The sequence below is a fragment of the Elephas maximus genome, chromosome 2 (genome assembly GCF_024166365.1).
Source record: "Elephas maximus indicus isolate mEleMax1 chromosome 2, mEleMax1 primary haplotype, whole genome shotgun sequence".
In the NCBI taxonomy this organism is placed as follows: domain Eukaryota; kingdom Metazoa; phylum Chordata; class Mammalia; order Proboscidea; family Elephantidae; genus Elephas; species Elephas maximus.
In genome coordinates this window covers 194,499,019-194,514,422 of record NC_064820.1, presented here as the reverse complement: position 1 = coordinate 194,514,422, position 15,404 = coordinate 194,499,019, and the positions used below count along the sequence as shown (strand labels likewise).

The 15,404-nt window shown below is 39.0% G+C and overlaps 1 pseudogene; it reads left to right on the top strand.

Annotated features, from left to right (window-relative positions):
* The first annotated feature begins 3,115 nt into the window (after positions 1 to 3,115).
* On the top strand, positions 3,116 to 3,739 carry LOC126067261 (60S ribosomal protein L9-like; annotated as a pseudogene).
* The last annotated feature ends 11,665 nt before the right edge of the window (positions 3,740 to 15,404 follow it).

Below are 15,404 nucleotides of genomic sequence, written 5' to 3'. Positions count from 1 at the left end.
TAGTAAAAAGACCAGACTTATGGGTCTGACTGGGACTGGAGGACCCCAGAGGACATGGTCCCTGGACTCTCTGTTAGCCCAAAATTAAAACCATTCCCAGACCCAACTCTTCAGACAAAGATTAGACTGAACTATAAAACATAAATGATACTGGTGAGGTGTGTGCGTCTTAGCTCAAGTAGACACATGAGACTATGTGGGCAGCTCATGTCTGGAGGTGAGATGAGAAGGCAGAGAGGGACAGAAGCTGGTTGAATGGACATGAGAAATACACAGTGGAGAGGAGGAGTGTGCAGTCACATTACAGGGAAAGCAACTAGGGTCACATAACAATGTGTGTATGAGTTTCTGTATGAGAAACTGACTAGAATTGTAAACTTTCACTTAAATCACAATTTAAAAAAAGAGAAAAAAATTCTACCCAATACTTGCTTCCTTGGTAAGCTAGAAATAGAAATACCATATGATACAGCAATGCCACTCCTAGGAATATATCCTAGAGAAATAAGAGTCATCACACGAATAGAGATACGTACACGCATGTTCATTGCTTAGTGAAACAAGTCAATCACAAAAGAACAAATATTGTATGAGGCCACTGCTGTAAAAACTCGTGAAAAGGTCTGCACACAAAAAGAAACAATCTTTGGTCATTATGAGGGAGGTGAGTGGTGGGAATGGAAAAACACTAAATAGACAATAGATAAGTGGTAACTTTGGTGAAGGGTAAGACAGTACACAATACTGGGGAAACCAGCACAACATGTACAAGGCAAATTCTTCGAAGCTCCATAGACATATCCAAACTCCCTGAGGTACCAAATTGCTGGGCTGAGGGCTTTGGGGACCATGGTCTCAGGAAACATCTAGCTCAATTGGCATAACATAGTTTATAAAGAAAATATTCTACATTCTACTTTGGTGAGTAGCATCTGGGGTCTTAAAAGCCTGTGACCAGCCATCTAAGATAATCCACTGGTCTCACCACTTCAAGAGCAAGGGAGAATGAAGAAAACTAAAGATACAAGAGAAATGTTAGTCTAAAGAACTAATGGACCACAACTACCACAGCCTCCACCAGACTGAGTTCAGTACAACTAGATGGTTCCTGGCTACCATCACTGACTGCTCTGATAGGGATCACAATAGAGGGTCAGAGCTGGAGAAAAATGTAGAACAAAACTCTAACTCACAAAGATGAGGCTTACTGGCCTGACAGAGACTGGAGAAACCTGGAGAGTATTGCCCCCGGACACCCTTTTAACTCAGTAATGAAGTCACTCCTGAGGTTCGCTCGTCAACCAAAGATTAGACAGACCCTTAGAACAAAACAAGACTAAAAGGGCACACCAGCTGAGGGGCAAGTACTAGAAGGCAGGAAGGGGCAGGAAAGCTGGTAATAAAAAACCCAAGGTAGAGAAAGAAAAGTGCTGACATGTCATAGGTTGTTAACCAATGTCATAAAACAATACGTGTACAGTTTAATGAGAAGATAGTTTGTTCTGTAAACCTTAATCTAAAGTACAATAAAAAAAATTCTAGCCAATACAATTCAGCATCATATCAAAAGAACAATATACTACGGCCAAGTGGCATTCATACCAGGTATGCAAGGATGGGTCAACATTAGAAAATCAAAAGACATAATTCACCATATAAATAAAATAGAAGAATCACATGATCATCTCAATCGACACAGAAAAGGCATTGGACAAAGTCCAACACAAATTCATCATAAAAACTCTCAAAAAAATAGGTATAGAAGGAAAATTCCTCAACACAATAAAGGGCATCTATAGAAAACCCTGCTGGTGTAGTGGTTAAGAACTACAGCTGCTAACGAAAAGGCTTGTGGTTCAAATCCACCAGGCACTCCTTGGAAACTCTATAGGGCAGTTCTACTCTGTCCTATAGGGTCACTATGAGTTGGAATTGACTCGATGGCAACGAGTTTGGTTTGTTTTTTTTTTTTTATACAAAACCAACAGCCAACATGATTCTTAATGGAGAAATGGTGAAATAATTTCCCTTGAGAAGAGGAACAATAAAAGGATGCCCTTTTAGCACCTATTTAACTCTGTGCTGGAAGTTCTAGCTAGAGCAATAAAGCAAGAAAAACAAATAAAGAACATACAAATTAGTAAAGAAGAAGTTAAACTCTCCCTATTTGTGCATGATATGACACTACACATAGAAAACCCAAAAGACTCCACGAGAAAACTACTGGAACTAATAGAAAGATTCAGCAGAATAGCAGGATACAAGACAAACATACAAAAATGAGTTGGATTCCTATACGCCAATAAAGACAATGATGGAAAGGAAATCAGGAAAAAAATACCATTTATAATAGCCCCTAAGAAAATAAAATACTTGGGAATAAATCTAACCACAGATGTAAAAGACCTATGCAAAGAAAACTACAAAACACTACTGCAAGAAACCAAAAGAGATCTACATAAATGGAAAAACATACCATGCTCACAGATAGGTAGACTCAACATTGTGAAAATGTCGATTCTATCCAAAGCAATCTACAAATACAATGCAATCCCAATCCAAATACCAACAGCATTCTTCAGAGAGATGGAAAAAACTAATCATTAACTTTATACGGAAAGGGCAAGAGACCACAGGTAAGTACAGTACTATTGAAGACGAAGAATAAAGTAGGAGGACTCGCTCAACCCTCAGAGCCTACTATATAGCTATGGTAGTCAAAACAACCTGGCACGACAGACACATTGACTGATGGAACAAAGTTGAGAAGCCAGATGTAAATCCATCCACCTTTGGTCACCTGATCTTCAACAAGGGCCCAAAGTCTATCAAATGGGGAAAAGACAGTCTTTTTATTAAAAGGTTATGGCAAAACTGGATGTCCATCTACAAAAAACGAAACAGAACCCATACCTCACATCATATACAAAAACTAATTCAAAATGGATCAAAGACCTAAATATAAAACCAAAAACTATAAAGATCATAAAAGAAAAAATAGGGTCAATGCTAGAGGCCCTAATACACAGCATACACAGGATAAAACCATAATTTAACAATACCCAAACACCAGAAGATAAGCTAGATAACTGGGATCTTCTAAAAATTAATGCTTATGCTCATCAAAAGACCTCACCAGCTCTTTGCCACATCTACTGAGAGAACGAAGACCACTCTCAGCAACCAGACTGTCGACATTTCAGAAAATGTCGACATCGCTCTGAAGGGACGCACGGTTATCATGAAGGGCCCCAGAGGAACCTTGTGGAGGGACTTCAATCACATCAATGTAGAACTCAGTCTCTTTGGAAAGAAAAAGAAGAGGCTTCGCATTGACAGATGGGGAAATAGAAAGGAACTGGCTACAGTTTGCACTATCTGCAGTGATGTACAGGACGTGAGCAAGGGTGTTACTCTGGGGTTTCGTTACAAGATGAGGTCTGTGTATGCTCACTTCCCCATCAACATTGTTATTCAGAAGAGTGGGTCGCTTGCTGAAATCTGAAACTTCTTGGGTGAAAAATATATCCGTAGGGTTCGGATGAGGCCAGGTGTTGCTTGTTCAGTATCTCAAGCGCAGAAGGATGAGTTAATTCTCGAAGGAAATGACATTGAACTTGTATCAAATTCTGCTGCTTTAGTTCAGCAAGCCAGGACAGTTAAAAACAAGGATATCCAAAAACTTTTGGATGGTACCTATGTTTCTGAAAAAGGAACTGTTCAACAGGCTGATGAGTAAGATCTAAGAGTTGTCCAGCTACAGAAACAAGGCCGGATGATTCTTAAGACTTACGGGTGATATTTTTAAGATGCAATACAATTCATTTATTTAAAAAAAAAAAAAAAAAAAACCTCGCCAAAGAGTAATAAGGAAACCTACAGACTGGGAAAAAAAAAATTGGCTATGTCAAATCCAACAAAGGTCTAATCTCTAAAATTTACAGGAAAATCCAACACCTCTACAACAAAAAGACAAATAACCCAGTTTGAAAATGAGCAAAGGATATGAACAAATACCTCACCAAAGAAGACATTCAGGTGACTAATAGACACATAAGGAAATGCTCACCATCACTAGCCATTAGAGAAATTCAAAGCAAAACCACAATGAGGAATTTCCAGCCAACATGGCACCATAGACAGAAGCACCACACCATCCCTCCATAGTAAAGACCTGAAATACTAAGCAAAACAGAGACAAATATCATTCCCAGAACCCGAAGTGTCAAATGAAGAGATAAAGAACTCAACCAAACACCGAATGGAATAAGAAACTGACAGAGGACAGAGAGCAAGTAGAGATACATGTGGAGGTCCCCTATCAGCTAATGCAGCATGGATTCACCATCTTGGATTCCTGTGGGGGATTGGCGGACAGGAGCACGGGAAAGCAGCTTCACGGAGCTCCCAGCAAGAGATGAAGCACCCAGTAACCAGCCACACAGGCTTTCCCACCATCCATCTTCTCCCTGCTGCTCTACCTCAAGCTTCCTGGTTGGCTGCAGTGGCTATGCCAGCCAGGAAGTGCAGTGTCCATGCCACTTGGATTCATCACACTTACATCAGAGATCAGTGGAGAGGGAGTACAAGAAAGCAGCTTCACAAAGTTCCCAGAAGGAGACAGAGCACCCAGTAACAAGCGATATACGCTTTCCTAATCCCCATCCTTCTCCCTCATCCCCTTCAGCCTCCTCCGCTTTCCACCAGCCACAGTCTCTTGCCAGGAGGCAACTGCTTTGTCCCTAGGCCGCTTGGATTTGCCCAACCCAAACTGGCAGGCTCCTTGGGCTGATGTTGCTTCTTTCCATTTCTTTTGGTTTCTTCCATGCCTCCCACCACCTCCCCCTCCTTTCTCTCAAACACCTGGCTTCTTGTGCCATCTTTGCTTCTTCTTGAAAGGCTGTGACACCATGCTTGACTGGAGAACCACTCCCCTGGCTTGCAATACCAAGCTGGTGGGATCCCTGGGGCTTTTTGTTTGTTTTGTTTTCTTTTGCTTTGTTCAGTTTTATTTTGTTTTCTTTCCGTGGCTTGAGGGTCCTTCTAGCCAGGTTGCACTGCATGGCTTAGGAGCCACTCCCCCAATCTCTGCAGCCATGTAGGTGGGATCTCTGGGGGCATTTCTTTTTTTCTTTCAACCTTTTTTTCTCCCTTTTTCCCCTTCTGTATGTCTTCATTTCTCACTTCTCCTCTCTCTGTACTTATCTTCTTTCCCTGTCTCCGGAATACCTGATGCTGTGTAACATCTACATCCTCTCTAGCCAGGCTACACTGTGCAGCATGAGAGCCACTTCCCTGGTCTTCACAGCCTCACTGGTGGGGCCCCTGGGGGCTTTTCCTTTCCAAATTTTTTATCTAGTTATTTACTTTCTTTTTCCCTTTTTCTTTTTCCTTCCCACTTTTCTCCATTTCTCAGTTTCTCATCTCTCCACTCCAATAGCAAGCTCCCTCAGCACTCTTTTTTTTCCCCTTTGTTTGTTTGTTTTTGGCTTCTGTTTCTCTCTCCTCTCTCTCCTTTTTCCCATACCCATATTAACTCCACACATCACAACCTCCCGCCTTTCCTGCCTACCTGCACCATATGCTTGATATCACACCCCCAAGCAGCAAAGGCACAGCTTACCAGAAACTTCCCAGCACTGATTCCTGGCCTGATCTGTTGGCTCTAGTACATGCCACAAACAACCCATCCCAGCCACACCCCTTCCTGCCCTGCTGCACCATAGCTGAGTGACTGGCCCTGCCCAGTGGACAAAGAGGTGAAAAGTATTATGACTAAAGACAAGCAAACAACAAAGAATGCACAGCCTGCCTGCTCAGACATTACCAAATAAAACAAAAAAGCAGGATGAAACGAACAAACCTACAATCAAGAAACAAAAAAATAACTACTGAATGTCCCAAAAAGAGCAGACAGGGTGGTTCCAGTAAACCCCGCTGCCGTCAAGTCGATTCCGAATCATAGCGACCCTATAAAGCACCCAAAATAAAATATCAGATGACTTTCCAGTAGAAGAAAAGGCACTAGAACTACCTGGCAGGTAGTTCAGATCTCTAATATTCAGAGTAAGACAACAATTGAAGCAAAAAGCAGACAAAAAAGAGGAAAAAAATAGACAAATTATGGAAAAGCAGACAAACTCATGGAAAATATAGACAAAATATGAAATAATTCAGGAAAGTCATACAAAAACAAAATGCCAAAATAAATTCATAACTAGAAATCATAAAAAATACTAAACAACAATTAGAAATCCAAAAGATAAACAACAAGACTTCAGAAATGGACAGTGTCATAGAAGGACTGAGGAGCAGTTTTGAAATGATGGAAGATTGGATCAGTGAAATTGAAGACAAATACTTAAATACAACTATGTTTGAGGAAAAATCAGAAAAAAAAATGAAGACAAATGAAGAAACCCTGAAAATGATGTGTGATATAATCAAAAGCAAAAATTTTCAAGTGATCAGACTTCCAGAACAGGGAGTGAAAACAGAAAACACAGAGAGGGTCATTGAAGAATTGCTGACAGAAAACTTCCCTAATATCATGAATGATGAAAAGCTGACCATCCAAGAAGCTCAATGAATCCCATATAGGATAGATCCCAAAAGAAAATCACCAAGGCATATCATAATCATACTCACTAAAACCATAGACAAAGAAAAAAAATCTTCAGATCACCTCAGGAAAAACAAAAATCACATATAGAGGAGAAGCCATAAGACTAAGCTCTGATTATTCAGCAAAAACCATGCAGACAAGAAGTCAATGGGATGACATATATAAAACCTTGAAAGAAAAAATTGCCAAACAAGAATAATATACCCTGCAAAACTTTTATTCAAATATGATGGTGAAATTAGGACATTTTCAGATAAACAGAAATTAAAGGAGTATGTAAAAACAAAGCAAAACTTACAAGAATTATTAAGGTGAACCCTTTGGTCTATGAACAAACAACATCAGATCACAGTCAGAATTTAGATTGCAAGATTGTACCAGGCAGATACCAACCTAGGAAATGAACTCTCAATGACTATCCAAAACCAAAAGAATTACAACAGGGAACCAGACAGGTTAATCTGTAAATGACAGCAACATCAGAAAAATAAAAGAGGGAATAAACAGTATAGGTATAGAACTTTCTAATGGACAGGAAGCAAGGCGATACCAAGTAATAATAGACTGGTTCAAATCTAGGAGGATAACAGTAAATTTCAAGGTAACCATAAAGAAAGTTAGCAGACCTACTCATCAAAATAAAGAAGAAAAACATAAAGTCTCAATAAAAACAAAATCTACAAAAACAAAAGAAATGAAAAAGAAATCCAGAAACAAAAGGAACCCAGCATAGAAGAGTAAGAGGAAAAAAGGAAAATATTAGCAGCACAAAAAAAAAAAAGCACTACAAAATGACAGGAATAAACTCACACCTATCGATAATTACACTGAAGGTAAACAGCCTAAAGGCACCCATAAAGAGATACAGCGTGACAGAATGGATTAAAAAAACAGGATTCATCAGTGTGCTGTCTACAGGAGACACACATTAGAAACAAAAACGTAAATTTATTAAAAATCAAAGGATGGAAAAAAATATATCAAGCAAATGATTACCAAAAAACAGCAGGAGTGGCAATACTAATTTCAGATAAAATAGACTTTAAAACAAAATCCACCATAAAAGACAAAGAAGGCACAATATAATGACTAAAGGGATGATCCATCATGAAGACTTAACCATAATAAACATCTACACACCCAATCAGAGGGCTCCAAAATACATAAAACTAACTCTAACAGCACTGAAAAGAGAAATTGACAGTTCCACAATAATAGTAGGAGGCTTCAACACACCACTGTCAGTAAAGCACAGAACATCTAGAAAGAAACTCAGCAAAGATACAGAAGAGCTAAAGAGCACAATCAGCCAACTTGACCTCATAGACATATATAGAACACTCCACCCAACAGCTGCAAAGTACACATGCTTTTCCAATGCACGTGGAATGTTCTCCAGAATAGACTACCTTTTAGGCCACAGAGCAACCCTCAACAAAATCCAAAACACTAAGATAATACAAAATATCTTCTCTGATCACAACACCATCAAAGTAGAAATTGACAACAGGAAGAATAAGGGAAAAAAAAAAAATCAGTTACATGGAAACTGAATAACACCCTGCTTGAAAACCACTGGGTAATAGAAGAAATCAAAGATGGAATCAAAAAATTCCTAGAGTCAAACAAGAATGAAAATACATCATACCAAAACCTTTGGGACACAGCAAAGGCAGTCCTCAGAGGTCAATTTATAGCAATAGATGTACACATCAAAAAAGAAGAAAGGGACAAAATCAAAACAGTTACATAACTTGAACAAATAGAAGAGCAAAGGGAGCCCACAGCCACCAGAAGAAAGGAAATAATAAAGATCACAGCAGAAATATATGAAATAGAGAATAGAAAAACAATAGAATCAACAAAACCAAAAGATGGTTCTTTGAAAGGATCAACAAAATTGACGAACCACTGGCCAAACTGACAAAAGAAACACAGGAAAGGACGCAAATAACCCAAATATGAAATGAAATGGGGGACATTAGAACGGACCTAACTGAAATAAAAAGGATCATAACAGAGAGTTATGAAAAAGTATACTCCAACAAATTAGAAAACCTAGAGGAAATGGAAAAAATTCTAGAAACACACTACCTACCCAAATGAATACAAAATGATGTTGAAAATCTGAACACATAACAAAAGAAGTGATTGAAAAGGTAATTAAAAAAAAAAAAAAAAAACTCCCAATCAAAAAAAGAAAACCCTGGCCCAGATGACTTCACTGGAGAATTCTACCAAACATTCAGAGAAGAGCTTACACTAGTAGTACTCAAACTACTTTAGAACATAGAAAAGGAAGTAATGGTTCCAAATTCATTCTATAAAGCCAGCATAACCCTGATACAAAAACCAAGCAAAGACACCACAAAATAAAACAAAATTATGGACCAATATATCACATGAATATAAACCATATGCAAAAATTCTTAACAAAATTCTAGCCAATAGAATTCAGCAGCATATCAAAACAATAATACACCACAACCAAGTAGGATTCATACCAGGCATGCAAGGATGGTTCAACATTAGAAAATCAATCAACATAATCCACCACATAAATAAAGGGAAAGAAAAGAATCACACGATCATCTCAGTCGACTTAGAAAAGGCATTCGACAAAGTCCAACACCCGTTCCTGATAAAAACTCTCAATAAAATAGGTATAGAAAGGAAATTTCTGAACAGAATAAAGGGCATCTATGCAAAACCAACAGCCAACATCATTCTTAATGTGGAGAGGCTGAAAACATTCCCCTTGAAAACAGGAACAAGACAAGGATGTCCTTTATCACCACTCCTATTTAACATTGTGCTAGAAGTCCTAGCTAGAGCAATAGGGCAAGAAACAGAAATAAAGGGCATCCAAATTGGTAATGAAGAAGTTAAACTGACCTATTTGCAGATAATATAATACTATACATAAATACATAGAACACCCAAAAGATTCCATGAGAAAATTACTGGAACTAATAGATTCAGCGAAATAGCAGGATTCAAGATAAACATTAAAAAATCATTTGGAGTCCTACACACCAATAAAGAGAACAATGAAAAGGAAGTCAGGAAAACAATACCATTTATAATAGCTTCTAAAAAAATAAAAGACTTAAGAATAAATCTAACCATGGTTGTGAAAGACCTATACAAAGAAAACTACAAACCACTACTGCAAGAAACCAAAAGAGATCTTCATAAATGAAAAAACATACCATGCTCATGAATAGGTAAACTCAACACTGTGAAAATAACAATTCTAACCAAAATGATTTACAAATACAATGTAATACTAAGCCAAATACCAACAACATTCTTTAAAGAGATGGAAAAACTTACCATTAACTTTATATGGAAAGGGAAGAAGCCCCGGATAAGTAAAGCACTATTAAAGAAGAAAAATAAAGTAGAAGGACTTGCACTACTTGACCTCAGAACCTACTATATAGCTACGGCAGTCAAAACAGCCTGGTACTGGTATGATGGATACATTAACCAATGGAACAGAATGGAGAACCTAGATGTAAATCCTTCTACCTATGGTCACCTGATCTTCAACAAGGGCCCAAAGTCCATCAAATGGGGAAAAGACAGTCTTTTTACAAACGGTCCTGGCAAAATTGGATGTCCATCCGCAAAAAAATGAAACATACCTCCCACCAAATGCAAAAACTAACTCAAAATGGATCAAAGACCTAAATATAAAGCCAAAAAGTATGAAGTTCATAGAAGAAAAAATAGGATCAATGTTAGAGGCCCTAATACATGGCCTTAACGGGATACAAACCACAACTGACAACACACAAGCTCCAAAGGATAAGTTAGATAACTGGGATCAGCTAAAAATTAAACAATTATGCTCATCAAAAGACTTCACCAAAAGAGTAAAAAGAGAACCTACAGACTGGGGAAAAAAAAAATTGGCTATTACAAATCAAAGGTCTAATCTCTAAAATCTACAAGAAAATCCAACACCTCTACAATAAAAAGACAAATAACCCAATCAAATATGGGCACAGGAAATAAACAGACACTTCACCAAAGAAGACATTCAAGTGGCCAACAGACACACGAAGCAAAGCTCATGATCTCTAGCCATCAGAGAAATGCAAATCAAACCCATGATGAGATGCCATCTCTTTCCAGCATTACTAGCAGAAATCAATAAAACAGGAAATAACAAACACTGGAGAGGCTGTGGGGAGATCGGAACTCTTATACACTGCTGGTGGGAATGCAAAATGATACAACCATTTTGGAAAATGATATGGCGCTTCCTTAGAAAGCTAGAAATAGAAATATCATATGATCCATCAACCCTACCCCTAGGACTATATCCTAGAGAACTAAGACTCATCACAGGAAGAAACGTATGCACACCCATGTTCACTGCAGCATTGTTCACAATAGCAAACACAAGGAAACAACCTAGATGCCCATCAACAGATGAACGGAAAAACAAACTGTGGAACATAGGCACAATAGAGTATTACAAAACGATAAATAATGATGAATCTGTGAAGCATCTCATAACACGGATGAATCTGGAGGGCATTATGCTGAGTGAAATAAGTCAGTCACTAAAGGACAAATATTGTATGAGACCACTAATATAAAAAATAATGAAAAGGTTTACATACAAAAAGAAACAATCTTTGATGGTTACGAGGGAGGGGAGGGGTGGGGATGGAAAAACACTTAACAGACAATACATAAGTGCTAACTTTGGTGAAGGGTAAGACAGTACAAAATACTGGGGAAGCCAGCAAAACGTATACAAAGCAAGGTCATGGTAGCTCCATAGACACATCCAAACTTCCAGAGAGACTAAATTTCTGGTCTGAGGGCTGTGGGGACCATGGTCTCAGGGAACATCTAGCTCAATTGGGATAACACAGTTTATAAAGAAAATGTTCTACCTTCTACTTTGGTGAGTAGTGTCTGCAGTCTTAAAAGCCTGTGAGTGGCCATCTAGGATACTCCACTGGTCTCACCCCTTCGGGAGCAAGGAAGAATGAAGAAAACTGAAGACATAAGGGAAAGATTAGTCCAAAGGACTAATGGACCACATCTACCACGGCCTCCACCAGACTGAATCCAGTACAACTAGATGGTGCCCAACTACCACTACTGACTGCTCTGACAGGGATCACAATAGAGGGTCCCGGACAGAGCTGGAGAAAAATGTAGAACAAAATTCTAACTCAAAAAGAATGACCAGACTTCCTGGTCTGACAGAGACTGGGGAAACTCTGAAAGTATGGCCCCTGGACACCCTTTTAGCTCAGTAATGAGGTCACTGCTGAGGCTCATCCTTCAGCCAAAGATTGAACGGGTCCATGGAACAAAACAAGACTAAAGAGGCGCACCAGCCCTGGGACAGGAGCTGGAAGGCAGGAGGGAACAGGCAAGCTGCTAATAGGGAACCCAAGGTTGAAAAAGGAGAGTTGATATGTTGTGGGGTTGTTAACCAATGTCATACAATGATGTGTGTACTAGCTGTTTGGTGAGAAACTAGTTTGTTCTGTAAACCCTCATCTAAAGCACAATAAAAAAAAAAAATCATTAAAAAAAGCCACAATGAGATATCATCTCACCCTAACATGACTTGGCACAAGTCACAAAAACAGAAAATAACAAATCTTGGAGAGGCTGCGGGGAACTCTTATGCACTGCTGTTAGGAATGCAAAATAGTACAACCATTCCTTAAAAAACTAGAAATATAAAGACCATATGACCCAGCAATCTTACTCTTAGGAATATATCCTAGAGAAATAAAAGCCATTACACGAACAGATATATGCACACCCATGTTCGTTTCACCATTATTCACAACAGCAAAAGGATAGAAACAACCTAAGCGCCCATCAACAGATGAATGGATAAACAAACCGTGGTACATACATACACACAATGGGATACTAAAAAAAAAAAAAAAAAAAACACACAATGGGATACTACACAATGATAAAGAACAATGATGAATGCGGGAAGTATCTCACAATGTGGATGAATCTAGAGGGTGTTATGCTGAGTGAAATACATCCATCGCAAAAGGACAAATACTGCATGAGGCCACTATTATAAAAACTCCTGAAAAGGTTTACACACAAAAAGAAACGATCTTTGATGGTTATGGCAGAGGAGAGGGGTAGGGATGAAAAAACACTAAACAGACAATAGATAAGTGGTAACTTTGGTGAAGGGTAAGACAGTACACAATATTGAGGAAGCCAGCACAGTTTCTCCAAGGCAAGGTCATAGAAGCTTCATAGACACATCCAAGCTCCCTGAGGGACTAAATAACAGGCCCAGGGCTGTGGGGACCATGGTCAATTGGTATAACATCGTTTATAAAGATGTCCGGGGTCTTCAAAGTTTGTGAGCAGCCATCTAAGATACTACACTGGTCTCACCCCATCTGGAGCAAGGGAGAATGAAGAAAACCAAAGACACAAGGGAAAGATTAGTCCAAAGGACTAGTGGACCACAACTACCACAGTCTCCACCAGACTGAGTCCAGTACAACCAGATGTTGTCTGGCTACCACCACTGACTGCTCTGACAGGGATCATAATAGAGTGTCCTGGACAGAGCTAGAAAAAAAAGGTAGAATAAAATTCTAACTCACACACACACACAAAAAAGATCAGACTCACTGGTCTGACAGAGACTGCAGAAACCCCAAGAGTATGGTCCCCGGACAAACTTTTAACTCAGTACTGAAGCCACTCCTGAGGTTTACCCTTATTAGATAGGCCCATAAAACAAAATGAGACTAAATGGGCACAGCAGCCAAGGGGCAAGTACTAGAAGGCAGGAAGGGACAGGAAAGCTAGTAATGGGGAACCCAAGGTTGAAAAGGAGAGAGTGTTGACATGTCATGGGGTTGGCAACCAATGTCACAATACAATATGAGTATTAATTGTTCAATGAGAAACTAATATGCTCTGTAAGCCTTCATCCAAAGCACAATAAAAAATGTGGGAATGGTTACATAGGTAGATATATATGCATATATGTGTATAGAAAGATGTTGTCCATTGCTGTCGAGTTGATTCTGACTAATAGTGACCCTATAGGACAGAGTAGAACTGCCCATTAGAAGTTTCCAAGGAGCAGCTAGTGGATTTGAACTGCTGACCCTTTGGTTAGCAGCTATACCTTTTATCCACTATGCCACCAGGGTTCCCACGTGTGTATATACATGGGCACATATACATGTATCTGTAGGTATAGATATACACGTTTGTGTGTGCTGCACATATGTTGTTTTTAGGTGCCATCAAGTCGGTTTCAACTCATAGTGACCCTATAGAACAGAGTAGAACTGCCCCATACGATTTCCAAGGAGTGGCTGGTGGGTTTGAACTCCCGATGTTTTGTTTAGCAGCCAAGCTCTTAACCACTATAGTCATATGTATAATAAAGCTCATAGAGGACAGAGTCACAGTTACCTCCTACACATAACCAAACACCTTGCAGGACTGGTTTACTGGATTTGAAGGAGCACTTGTGGGACAATTTGGTCAATTGGCACAACATAGTCTATAAAGTTTCTGTTCTACATTCTAGTATGGTAAGTAGTGTCTGGGGTCTTAAACGCTTGCAAGCCACAATCTAAGATACAACTATTGGTTTCTACTCCTCTGAATCAAAAGAGAATGAAGGAAACCAAAGACTCAAAGATGAAGCTACTCCACAGGACTAACAGCCCACATAAACCACAGCCTCTTCTAACCTGAGACTAGAAGAACTAGCTAGTGCCCGGCTATCCCTACTGAACGTTTTAGCCAGGAACACAACTGAACATCCCGGATAGAATGGGAGAAAAATGTAGAACAAAAGTCAAATTCCCAAAAAGGACAGACCTACTGGACTGACAGGGACTAGAGGAACCACTGAGACTATCACCCTAAAATACCTTTTGAACTTAGAGCTGAAGCTATTTTTGGAAGCCATCTTTCAGCCAAATAATCAACTGGCTTATAAAATAAACAATAACATCCCTGAGTAATGCACTTCTTTAAACAATCCAAATGGTCAACATTTACCCAAAAGCAAAGATGACAGGCAAGGAGAGGAAGAGAAGCTAAATCAATAGAAACAGAACAAACAAAATGGAAGCAATGAGAATGCTGACACATTGTAACCAATGTCACGGAACAATTTGTATAAAGTTTGTTAAATAAAAACCTAATTTGCTGGATAAACTTTCACCTAAAGCATAATAAAATATTTTTTAAAAAAATAAAGAAGGCACAAGTGCCGCTTGGCTCAAGCTAAGACCTCAAATTTAGACTTTTGACAGTGTCTCCCCTGGAGTTTACACATAAAGCTTTGATAAACATGTGTGTTAAAACATCTATTTGTTATATGTAAGCAATAAAATATACCAAAACTTTTTCATAATGTTCCATATTTAGAATGAATATAACACATCTGGTATAGTATTTCGTACATAGCAGAGGACTATCAGAATGATGCATGTGAGTTTTGTTCTGATTCAATTCAACACATTTCTACAAGCAGATCTAGGTACTCTGTCTTTGCTGTATCAGAGCAGATGGTCAAACAGGCTGTTAATTCCTGTAGGAAAATTCTCAGGCAAAACCAGGTTTTCCTTTCTCAAGAGTCTTTATTCCTTGTATGCTACTCTTCCTTCAACACTTTAGTTCTGGAGGCGCCCTCTAGTGGCCAATACACAGCACCAGTCTATTTTTCTCTGACGGCTCAACGTTAGGTGGGATTTGGGAATCGATGTTCTGTTTCTATTGTGCA